The sequence below is a fragment of the Gastrolobium bilobum genome, unplaced genomic scaffold, assembly GCF_033153095.1.
Source record: "Gastrolobium bilobum isolate Gb01-03AN ecotype WA unplaced genomic scaffold, APGP_CSIRO_Gbil_v1 utg19213, whole genome shotgun sequence".
Lineage (NCBI taxonomy): Eukaryota > Viridiplantae > Streptophyta > Magnoliopsida > Fabales > Fabaceae > Gastrolobium > Gastrolobium bilobum.
Genome location: NW_026898822.1, coordinates 105345 through 118082, shown reverse-complemented (window position 1 = coordinate 118082; position 12738 = coordinate 105345).

The following is a 12738-nucleotide window of genomic DNA, read 5'->3' as shown; positions in this document are numbered from 1 at the left end:
CTAAGAGGCTAAACAAGGCTTTTATTTTTTGTAAATAAGTCAGGCCACAGGCCGATAGTTATATTTATAACAGGTAACAGGATTGGTCAGGCTGACACATTTAAACACAGGCTTAACATTTTAAGACCAAAGCTCGGCTCGGCTCGGCCCGACCCATTAACACCTCTAATCATAACCATATCAAGGTGAAAATAAATATAAAGTATTAAATATGGGGAATCATAACCATACAAAGATGGAAATAAATATAACCGTTGGATCAACATAATCGATCTAACAGTGAAATTGATTGGTAGTAATATTGATAATAATCCTAGTTGATTGTTATAATATCCTACCCAAAATTAAATTGGAAAAATTTGAATTTTAAAAGAAAAATATTTTTATATTTTTGTATCATATTTTAAGGGTGGGCACTTGCCCCCCTTCTCCTACACTTGGATCCGCCTTTGCCTACCTATCACTATCATCAGGTATATAGAAAAAAATGTAAAAATAAAATGAAAATTTGAATTTATAAAAAACTTATCTGGATCGATTAAAATAAAATCAGATTCTCGATATCATTTCTACCTTTTGGTATACCTAATTAAATTTGTTTATTTAATATTTTTTCCTAGACATCTGTTTACAGGGATAAATGATTCCTCTAAATATTTCTTTCTTCTAGAAATGTGTATAGTTTAATTATGCCAATATAGCAAATCTTGCATCCAATCGATTGTGTGTTTGCAAATGTTGCCAAGTCAAGACAGATTTTAGCCTGAATGAGTTATGTTTATATAAATTTTTCAAATTTAACTTAGACTTGTTAGTTTAATATAAATCAAATTATAAACTTGATTTAACTTATTTTTTAAAAATTTAAACTTGGGCTGACCTATCAAACCTTCAATAAAATGTAATAAATGAGAATTCAAATAATTTCATAAACACACTTAAATATAAAATTGACTTTTAAATATCAATATAAATTGTATAATATATATTTAATGTAAGAGTGAAACTAAAGTTTATTATTTAAGTATAATAAAAAATTTAAATAAATATTGATATTATGAAAATTTTATTTTTAAATTATTATTTTGTATGTAAGCGCACATGTGTGTGTGCGTGCGCGTGTGTGCGTGTATGCGTGCGCATAAGTGGACTTAGGGAGGGACTAGGATTGGCCACCACCCCTCCCTAAATTTTGGATATATATATATATATAAGGATAGAATCCTTTGACTTAAGTTTGACATTAATTTTTAACTGTTGATTTTTTCGAATGTAACATTTATAATTTATTGGTCATATTTATTAATTAATTATTAATAAATTAGAATCGTTAGATTGACAGAAATTAATGGTTAAAATTTGGTATCAAACTTCGGTGTCAAATGATTTTCTGGCTTAAAAATAAATAAATACCTTTTTGATCCTCAGTAAATTTCACGATGCTCACTTTAGTCCCTAGAAAAAAAAAAGGTCATTCGTGGTCCCTAATTTTTTTAAATTATGCCCATGTTAATCCTTCTGTTAGTGGGGCTCCAATATCGTTACTAACGTTTCTCTCTCTTCTTCCCTCCAATGCAAGTTCTCTCCAATATAGCTCCCCGCCACCACCACCCCCTGTTTATTATAGTTCACCACCACCTCCTGTTCATTGTAGTTCACCGCCACCGGTTTATCATTCTCCGTCGCCAGCATTACCGCCTCCATGCGAAACTCCTCCTGATTGCTGCCATGTTAGCTGTGGAGAATGATGCTTCTCTCACTGTAGAAGAGAAAGAGAAGGCTAGAAAACGCCAGTAGCTGATGACCGGAAAGACCACTCCAGAAGAACATCGTGACAACATCAAGAAGAACGATGTGTCTGAAATCCTCAGTCGGACTCTCAACTGCTCCATCTGTATTCAGCTACCGGAAAGATCATTTGATTTGTCACTGTCATTAATTTCAACCATTTGAATTTATTCCAATTAATGTCATTGATTGTGGGACACACTTAGCTTGAATAGAATTAAATGGCCTTTTAAAAATGTAATTTGGTTTGCATAGATCCAATGAAGGATGATTGTTGTTTGTTTCGCTACATGGGTACGGTGCACCTACGATTATAGACATTGTACCAGAATGGTTTTGGGACAACTCTCAATCCATTAAATAGATGAATATGTCTCGTAGGTGTGATTCCCAATTTACCATTCAAGCTTCCTATCAAACCGTCTATATCTCTGAATTCAAACCAATTTGGGGGTGCAGTTCCATTTTTCCGCTAAAAGCTTCAGAACTTACACTTTCCCTAATAATTTTACATATTTATTTTCATTCCTGTGTGACAAAAGCGCAACTGTAAACTTGGCCACTTTATATTTATCAAACATTCAAATAAAGTTTATTATTTAAGTATAATAAAAAATTTAAATAAATATTGATATCATGAAAATTTTATTTTTAAATTATTATTTTGTGTGTAAGCGCACATGTGTGTATGTGTATGCTTGCACATGCACATGTGCGTGTGCGAGTGTGATGCTTGTGCGCACATGGGCATAGGTGGACTTAGGGAGGGACTAGGGTTGGCCACCACCCCTCCCTAAATTTTGGATTTTTTAATATATATATATATATATATATATATATATATAGGGATAGAATCCTTTGACTTAAGTTTGACATTAAATTTTAATTGTTAATTTTTTTCAATGTAACATTTTCGCAACCGGATCGCGACGTGACGACGAAAAATAAATTGAATGATTAAAACAATGAAGTCGTCACCAAGGTTTATTTAGGAAAACATTGGAAAAAACCTTTTCTTAAAGAAAACTGGTCTTTGAAAACAGAAATGGATTCGAGAGTCGATTACGAGTAGGGAAGGTATTAGCACCCTACACCGTCCGTTTTAAAAAATGGTTACCTTATATTAATTGTGCGAATTATTGATAAGATTTTAAATATTTATTTTATCCTAAGAAATAAAATAAGAATGATTGTTGTAAAAGAAAACTAATTTTGAAAATTTATTTTTTGTGCTTGACGGGAAGAGTCCCGCTCCGACGTATTCCTCAGTACAATAGGAAACTCAAAGCTACATCGTTCTGTAGAAAATATTTGTGTGTTGATTGATTTTAATTTTGAAAGTAGTTTTAACGAAGGGATTTGCATTTGTCATTTAACATGACACAACTCCTATACACACAACATTTTGTGGGGCCCACACTTTTTGAAGAAAAAAGAAAAAAAGAAATTACGGCACGCAATACGAATCTCTATAACATTACACAATCAATTTTCCTACAACATAACTCTTATAAAACCCTTTAAAGAAAATCATTTGAAAGTTTTGGATTTGATGATTTCGAACTATCAAACTGTCGTGGCTAAAATAATCTGAAGTGATAATCGTAGGATTAACAAGTTGTCTCAACTCAGCTAATCCTTTTAAAATAAGTTTCATTTTATTATTTCCATTATTGTAAATTTTTCGATAAAATAAATTTTGAATCACCAAGTCATCACGGCTAAAATAAGTCAAAACAAAATGTGTGGGGTTAACAAGTCGTCACAGCTCAATTAACTTCCATTTCAATTGATAGCGAACTAATTTTCTTTATTCTTTATGTTTTAAATTAACTCAAAATCAATAATTTTAAATAAAAAATTATGATTATTTGTTTATTTATTTATTATTTTTAAAAAACAGTTTAAAATCATCTCACAGTCGAAATAATTCTAAAAATAATGGGATTAATAAACTGTTACAACTCAGTTAAACCCTTTTTATTGTTAAGGAAAGTTTATTTTAAAATTCTTTTTATCCTTTTTTTTTTTAATTATCATCAGCCAAAAATAATATTACCTATCATCGTAATTCAACAACAATAAATAATAACAAAGTATTTGGGGCTATGATATTCCAGCAAGAAGGAAAATAATCAGTCTACAATTGTCATATCAAGTATTGTAACAATATTTATTTAATAATATTTGGACTTTAGGATTAAAGTAACGAGGACCAAATTGTCTAATAATGTATAATGGAATGAAATTGCCAAATTGGTGAACTAACTTCAACATCATTCATATACCAACTTTGAAGGGCTCTCATCAGCATGCAAAGTATGATCCATACCTAACATTCTCCCACTTGGTGAATGCTTCGCATGTTTCTTCAATCCCAATGCAGCTGTATACCATTCAAACTTCTCTGAAGTCATTGCCTTGGTTAGAAAATCAACACTGTTGACCTTTGTGCCAACCTTCTCCAGCAATACAACCTTGTCTTCAATCTTCTCTCTGATAAAGTGGTACTGTATGACGATATGCTTGGTCCTCGCATAGAAACCTGGGTTCTTAGCCAAGAAAATGGTGCTCTGACTGTCACACCCAACGATCATCTCTCCTTATGCAAAGCCAAGCTCTTTGCACGACCTCTACAACCAAATAGCTTGCTTAACAACATGTGTCAAGGCCATGTACTTAGCCTCTGTAGTAGATAAAACAACAGTGCCTCTGCCTCTTACTCATCCATCTGATAGCTCTGACGAACGAGGAAACAACATATCCACTTGTAGACCTTCTATTATCAATGTCACCTCCCCAATCAGCATCCACAAAATATCTCAGCTCTAATAATGTTTGTCCCCTTGAGCCCTTCACGCCTTTATACATAGCCCAAGGTCAGACGTGCCACGAAGATAACGAAACACACGCTTCACCGCAATTCAATGCTCCTTTCCTGGCTTGGACATATACCTGCTCAATACTCCCACTGCTTGAGCAATATCAGGCCGAGTACAAATCATGGCATATACCAGACTCTCAACTGCACTAGCATAAAGAACTGACGTCATCTCCTCTTATTCTTCTTCAGTCTTGGGACACTGGTCAGCCGATAACTTAGAACCAGTAGACATGGGAGTCAACACAGGTTTGCAGTCAGTCACCTTGAATTTCTTCAGAACATCTTCTATATACTTCCGTTAAATCAACCATAATCTTCCTTTATCACACTCCATCTTAATCTGCATACCCAAAATCACATTTACAGCGCCTAAATCTTTCATTTCAAACTGCTTTGCTAGCAGTCCTTTCACAGTGCTGATCATCTTCAAACTATTTCCAACGAGTAACATGTCGTCAACATACAAAGTTAGAATAACAAAGTCACCTTCTAACCTTTTCACATAAACACAATGATCAACATTACAACGGTCAAAGCCAAGCTTCATCACATAAGTGTGGAACTTCATGTACCATATCCTGGGGGACTTCTTCAGGCTATACAGAGATTTATTCAGCTTGTAGACTAGCTTCTCTTTGTCTCTTACCATGAACCCCTCTGGTTGCTTCATGAAAATAACCTTCTCCAAATCACCAAACTCCAAGTTTGATTTTTCATCAGAGACTTCATCTCTTCTTTCATAGCTTCCTCCCACTGTTTGACATCCTTTGAGCTCCTAGCTTGTTTTACAGTACTCGGATCATCACTTGTAATACTAAATGCACAAACATCATCACTAGCAAACATGATATAATTTTCAGGTGTATACCTCTCAGATGGTCTTCTTTCCCTCGTGGACCTCCTCAGCACTGGTGTTTCAACCTCATCCTCGTTTCAGAAAATTTATCCTCTACCTCCTTATATTCAGCAGCTTCAGAATTCAAATTTTTCAATCCAACCTGAGTTTATTGTATCTCTTTCAAACCCACATCCAACTCCATTGTCCGTGGCTTTTCAGGAGCTTTAGGAAAAAATTGATTCAACTTAGATTCCCTGAATAAAATATCTTTGTTGTAAGTTACACTTCTAGTATCTGGATTCCACAACTTGTAACCTTTGACGCTAGGGGTGTTCGCGGTCTGAATTGGAACTAAAAATCATCCGATCCAATCTCTTCGGTTTGATCATGTAATCATCCATTCAGTTTGGATTTTTTTTTCAAATCCGATCTGATCCAATCCAATTTTTTTCGGTTTGGATTGGATCGGTTTTCGGTTTTTTGAAAATCTTAAAATTTGTTCCATAATTATTGTGCAAATAACATCTTTTGTATATATTGGCTTTGTAAAAAAAATTATTTTGAAATACAAAAGCATCAGTAAATAATAATCTATATTTTTGACAATGAGATATGAAACTTTACACATATAAAACTTTGTTGATGAGATGTGACTAGATTTTTTCTTGGGTTTAGTTGATGGTTAATGGGTCTTGGGTTTAGTAATTTTTGGGATATGATTGGGAAAAAACCCAAGTAAGTAGAGGAGAATTAATATATTAGATCGGTTTTCATCAATCAATCCGAAAATCGATCCAATCCAATTAAAATTTGCGATTTTTTTTCAGTTTTCGGTTTATTCGGTTATCGATTTTTCGGTTCGATCACCACGATTTGAATCGGTTTGGTTCGGTTGATGAACACCCCTATTTGACGCCATCATTGTACCCAATAAAGATACACTTCTCAGATTTAGTGTCAAACTTGCTTCTTTTCTCCTTGGATATATGCATATATGCTTCACAACCAAACACTCTGACATGAGATATGTCTGGCCTTTTTCCAAACAGTGCTTTATACGGAGTCTTCTCCTTCAAGGCCGATGTAGGATATTTTTCTTCAGATAACAAGCAGTAGCCACTGCCTCCGCCCAAAACTCAGCTGCCAAGCCTGCACCGCTCAGCATACTCCGTGCTTTCTCCATGAGAGATCGATTCAACCTCTTTGCAACCCATTCTGTTGAGGTGAGTAGGGCGTAATCTTCTGCCTTACAATCCCATTGCTCGCACAGAACTGGTCAAATTTGTTGAACAGAACTCCCCTCCATTGTCAGTTCTCAACACCTTGATTTTTCGATCAAACTAATTTTCCACCAAAGCCTTGAACTCGTGGAACTTATCGTTGTTGTGCAAGAAATATAACCACACATATCTTGAGAAATCATCAGTAAAAGAAACACAATACCTTGATTTTTCATGTGATGCTACAGGTGCGGCGCCAAACACATCGTTGTGTATCAGGTTCAGAATCCTCTCAGCTCTTCCTCCTATGGAATCAAAAGATACCTGATTTTGCTTCCCTTGCAGGCAATGCTCTCAAAATCCAAACCCCATACAGCAGCTCGAAATTCCATCCACTAGCTTCTTTGATGTCAGAGTCTCCAGACCTTTTCCTCCAATATGCCCCACCCTCCTATGCCATAACATAACAATGTCCTCCTCTGCCTGTTCTAAAACATAGCTTCCACCACTGAATAATGTGCTACCCAGCAATTTCCACAATTTACCATAGCACTCTCCTATTGCAATAACCAAAGCTCCTCGAGTCAGCTTGCAAGAATACTTGTCATTGCTGAAATTAATATCATCATTTGCCATATTACCAACAGAGATTAGATTTCTGGTAAGCCCCAGAATATGCTTCACGTCCGGCAGATTCTTAACTATTCGTCACTCATCTTCAGCTTTACCTTCCCACGCCCCACAATAGCATGAGTCATGTCATATCCCATTCTAACTGTACCGCCAAAATATGATTCATAGGTGTAGAACCACTCTCTATGAGGTGTCATATGAAATGATGCTCCAGTGTTAATAATCTAGTCATTGCAGTCACTATGACTATCAAACGCCATGTACAAGACCCCTGTACAATCAACATCATCCTGTTTGTACCCGAAGCAAAATGTAGTGAATCATCCCGCTTCTCAGGACCTACACTTTTGCTTCTGCAATTCCTTCTCAGATGTCCAACCTGTTTGCACCTCCAGCACCTTTTCAGATTTATCACGGGACTTTGACCATCCCCTCGATCTTCCTCTATGAACAGACTTTGATTTGTCACCACTCCCCCCTCTAACAACCAGAGCCTCATTGCTAGTACCTTCATAACCTACCCCTCTCATTTCCTCAAACAATAAGGCAGTAACAACTGTCTTGAACGATAGTTTATTAACACCAGTACCAATCGACACAATGATGTGCTCCTAAGAGTTGGGCAGTGAACACAACAAGGTGCAAGCTTTGTCTTCCTCATCCAGGTTGATGTCTATAAATGAAAGCTGTGCACAAATAGTATTAAATTCATTTAAATGAGCAGTGAAAGAATCACCTTCGCTCATCTGCAGATTATACAGCCTCTTTCGCAGGAACAACTTGTTCATGAGTGACTTGCTCTGATGGAGACCTCTCAGCTTCGTCCAGAGATCCTTCACGGTCTTCTCAGAAGTTACGTTCACCATAACGTTATCTGCCAGGCATAATCAACTCAGGCTTCGCCTTTCAATCATCTCTGGTTCACACCTTCAACTCCTTCAACTCGCCTTCCTCTGAATTTCCATCACTGACAGTTTTCGTTGGTACCGATGGCTTCTCATCGTCGATCACGTACCACACGTATCTGTCTACGAGTAAAGCCTCCATCTTCAGCTTCCATAACTTGAACCCCTTTCCTCTGAAATTTTCAACCTCGATCCGTGATTGGCCAGTCGATATCCTCTCTAGATAAATTTCGTAGTTTTCTCTATACTAAGAAAAAAACCCAAATCGTGAAACCCCAATCTATCACAGGTATCCCAGTTGCAAAACCAAAGCTCTTGATACCAAATGTTGAAAATTGACAATCACACACAAATCACAAATGAAAAGAGAAAATGAGAGAGAACTGACATAGTGATTTACCCTGGTTCATCCAATTTAGGCTACGTCTAGCTTGTCTGTACTATATTCTCCTCACCACCATTCGTTACAAGTCACTCAGTTTACAAGGAGAATATAAATAGGATTAGAAAACCCTAACAACAGCTATTCATGGGCCCAAGCCCAAACTACTAAAAAAAGAAAAAATTACAATAAATCAGAGGCCCACAACAGTACCTAGCCTCTACGGGCCTGGGGGAAGCAACCCCTGCCCGCTTACCTGGGAGCGGGACCCCAGTTGCCTTTTTGGTGACCCCAACAACAAGGACCATCATCAACATGCGAATTATGAGTCATAAAGCGTACTCTGGCAACTTTACGTAAGGCAGAGTTTGGTTTTTTGGGGGTGATAGTGGAAAAGTTGACAAATAAGTCACCTTTACTGCCACTCTACAGAACCGTACATGAGATTTTCATTTCATACGGCTCCTCGTTGAATTCTTTCGAAGTCATTGGATCCTTTTCCTCGTTCGAGAATCTCCCTCGCCTCTGGTAGCACAGCCGAGACAGCGATGGGTTCTCTGCCCATGGCAGATGGAGCGAAAGAAGTTTTGAGAATTCAAGAGAAGGTCATGCCGAGACGAGCTGTTTCTCATTAACGATAGGTGTCAAGTGGAAGTACAATGATGTATGCAGCTGAGGCATCCTAACAGACCGGTAGACTTGAACCTTGTTCTTACATGCTTTTTCAGGGTAAGAAAGGGTAGAGAAAATGCCTCGAGCCAATGTTCGAGTACCAGGCGCTACGGCGCTGAAGTAACCCATGCCATACTCTCAGGAAAAGCTCGAACGACCGGGAAGATACTTTTAAGTCTTAAATCAAATTGACTTGCATGCTTCTCGAACTAGGGCCTATCTTTTTGTTTTTGTTTTTTCAATGATCTGTCCAAGCATTAGATTTGCAATAGAAGACTCCGTAAATTAACAAAGCATTATCTTGAAGCATCTGATGATAACTTAAATTAATGTTGATGACATCACAGAATATCAACAATCGTGACTTTCACAGGCTAATAAGAATCTAAGGAAAAAGATGGAAATTGAGAGGATAAAGTATCAAAATGGACCAACTGTACATGAATGAAAATAGAAACAAACAAAACTAAACTAAAGGTTGTGGAAACATATGTATCGTATGGACATGAAATAGAGGGGAGGTTACATCAAAAGATGGGAGAAAGGTTTTAAGTGGGAATCATAAGTTATAGGTATATATGGTGCTGAAGAGTGGGAAAGAATATTTCAAAGAATAATCCAAATGTTTAGGACTTTCGCATTGTAACTAACAAGCCATCCAACTCTTTCTGATTCCACTTTTTGTCTCCAACACTTTTAAACCCCTAAAGACATATTTGCCACTCACGTTTAACTTTACAACCATTTATTTTTATTTTTTTGGTATTCAACTTTACAACCATTTGATTTACATTCAAGAGATGTATGTTGCTTTATTTTCAGTTAGTTCTAAAATTCACAATAAAGCAATATGATAGATCTCTAATTTAAGAGATCTATCCGTTTATTGATTAAAGATTGAATGGTTATTTTGGAGTGACATAATGATAAAATGCTTAATTCTGCGTATTTTTGTTAAATATTTACTTTATTTATATATATACATGGGTCAAGATCATTTTATACCAGGGTAAGCTACACTTTTAGTTTTATTTGTTGATCATATTTATATCTAACGACTCTGATTTATTAGATATGTGAATCGTTAGATGCAAACAAATCAGTTATTAAGATTAAGTGTAAGACTTCTTATTCTTACATCAGTTTGAGTTTATCCTGCCCTTATATATATATAGGTTCGCTTTTTCTGCAGTCAATGTAGATAACTTATCTACATTGAGCCCAAAATGATATCAAATCAAGGTATTTTTGTAATTATAATTTATTTTAAGATTATAATAGTATTTCTCATTATAGTTTTTTAATTTTTCAACCTAAAACGACATCGTTTTGGGAGTGAATGTAGATAACTTATCTACATTCACTGTAAAAATATTAAAACTTATATATATATATATATATATATATATATATATATATATATATATATATATATATATATATATATATACAGGGTAAGGATCCTTTGACACCAAATTTTAACTATTGATTTTCGCCAATCTAATAGTTATAATTTATTGACACTTAATAATTAATTAACAAGTGTGACCCAATAAATTATAATCGTTAGATTCATGAAATTAACGGTTAAGATTCATGAAATCAACGGTTAAGATTTAGTGTTGATGTGGATATTAATATGAGGCTCACATATAAAAAAGGCCCACATTCAAAGTCTTCACCATTAAACAAAGCTTTGGTCAACAAAGGTTGCTATCTCTTCTCCATCTCCGAAGCTTATCTCAGCAAACTCCTCAATATTAAATACCACATCTCAACAAGCTACTTCTGAATACTTCATCTCCAAGTATACTTCAACACCAAGACATCTTTGCAAACGTTATCTCTGAGCCACCCACAAGAACCAATGAAAAGAGATATATACATTCACCATGAAGAAAGAGATCTCCCAAGCTGGTCATCTCTCTACTATAAATACATGTGTTAACCCAAGGTACATATATTCTTTTACACAATAAAAACTGTTTGAACCAAATCTGACTTGAGTGTCGGAGTATCTTGCAGGTACACCCCCCACTTTGTTCCATTGAAGACCCATGGGTTAAAGCTATTCCAATTGCAAGCTGCTCCGATTCAAGGCGGTTCCATGCCTATTGTGTAGAGGAAGATCACATGGTCAGCCCAATTGTAAAACTGGTTCTGATCAAGTGTCAAATTTTTTAGTTTGACACCAGTGTCAATGGATCCTGTCCCATATATATATAGGGTTTATCGTTTCTCAAGCTGCTTGAGATAATTTTATCTCCGGCTACTAAATCATAACCGTACAAGGATGGATCAACAGTGATAAAGGAAGAGAGAGAAAAAAAGAATCATAATCATTCAAAGGTGAATCAATTAATATAAGAAAATAAATAAATAAAACGACGTAGTTTTGGAGTTGCCGGAGAAATATTTTTTCTCATATATATATATATATATATATATATATATATGAGAAAAACATTTCTCAAGCTGCTTGAGATAAGTTTATCTCTGCTCACTCCAAAACTACGTCGTTTTGATTATTTATTTTCGTATATTAATTGATTCACCTTTGAATGGTTATAATTCCCCTTTTCTCTCTCTTCCTTTATCACTATTGATCCATCTTTGTACGGTTATGATTTAGTAGCCAGAGATAACATTGTCTCAAGCAGCTTGAGAAATGATAACCATTCATTATGGGTTTATCATTTCTCAAGCTGCTTGAGACAATGTTATCTCCGGCTACTAAATCATAACCGTACAAAGATGGATCAATGGTGATAAAGGAAGAGAGAGAAAAGGGGAATCATAACCATTCAATTGTGAATTAATAAATATCGGAAAATAAATAATCAAAACGACGTAGTTTTGGAGTGACCAGAGATAAACTTATCTCAAGCAGCTCGAGAAATGTTTTTCCCTATATATATATATATATATATATATATATATATATATATATATATATATATATATATATATATATAAGGGATAGGATATTGTAACAACCAACTAATGTTACTACCAATCAATTTCACCGATAGATCGATTATATTGATCCAATGGTTATATTTATTTCCATCTTTGTATGGTTATGATTTTCCATATTTAATGTGAAAGCATTAAATATGAGAAATCATAACCATACAAAGATGGAAATAAATATAACCGTTGGATCAACATAATCGATCTAACAGTGAAATTTATTGGTAATAAAATTAATTGGTTGTTACAATATCTTTTCCCTATATTTATATACATATATATATATATATATATATATATATATATATTTCTTATGTTGTAGGAAAAAAATTACCTCATGTTGTAGAAATAAAAGTATAAGTGGAACCCACATGTAAGATGAGAGAGAAAAAAGAGTGGTGAGACTCAACCCCTTTTTGTGTGTGTAAGAAAGTTGTTTATCT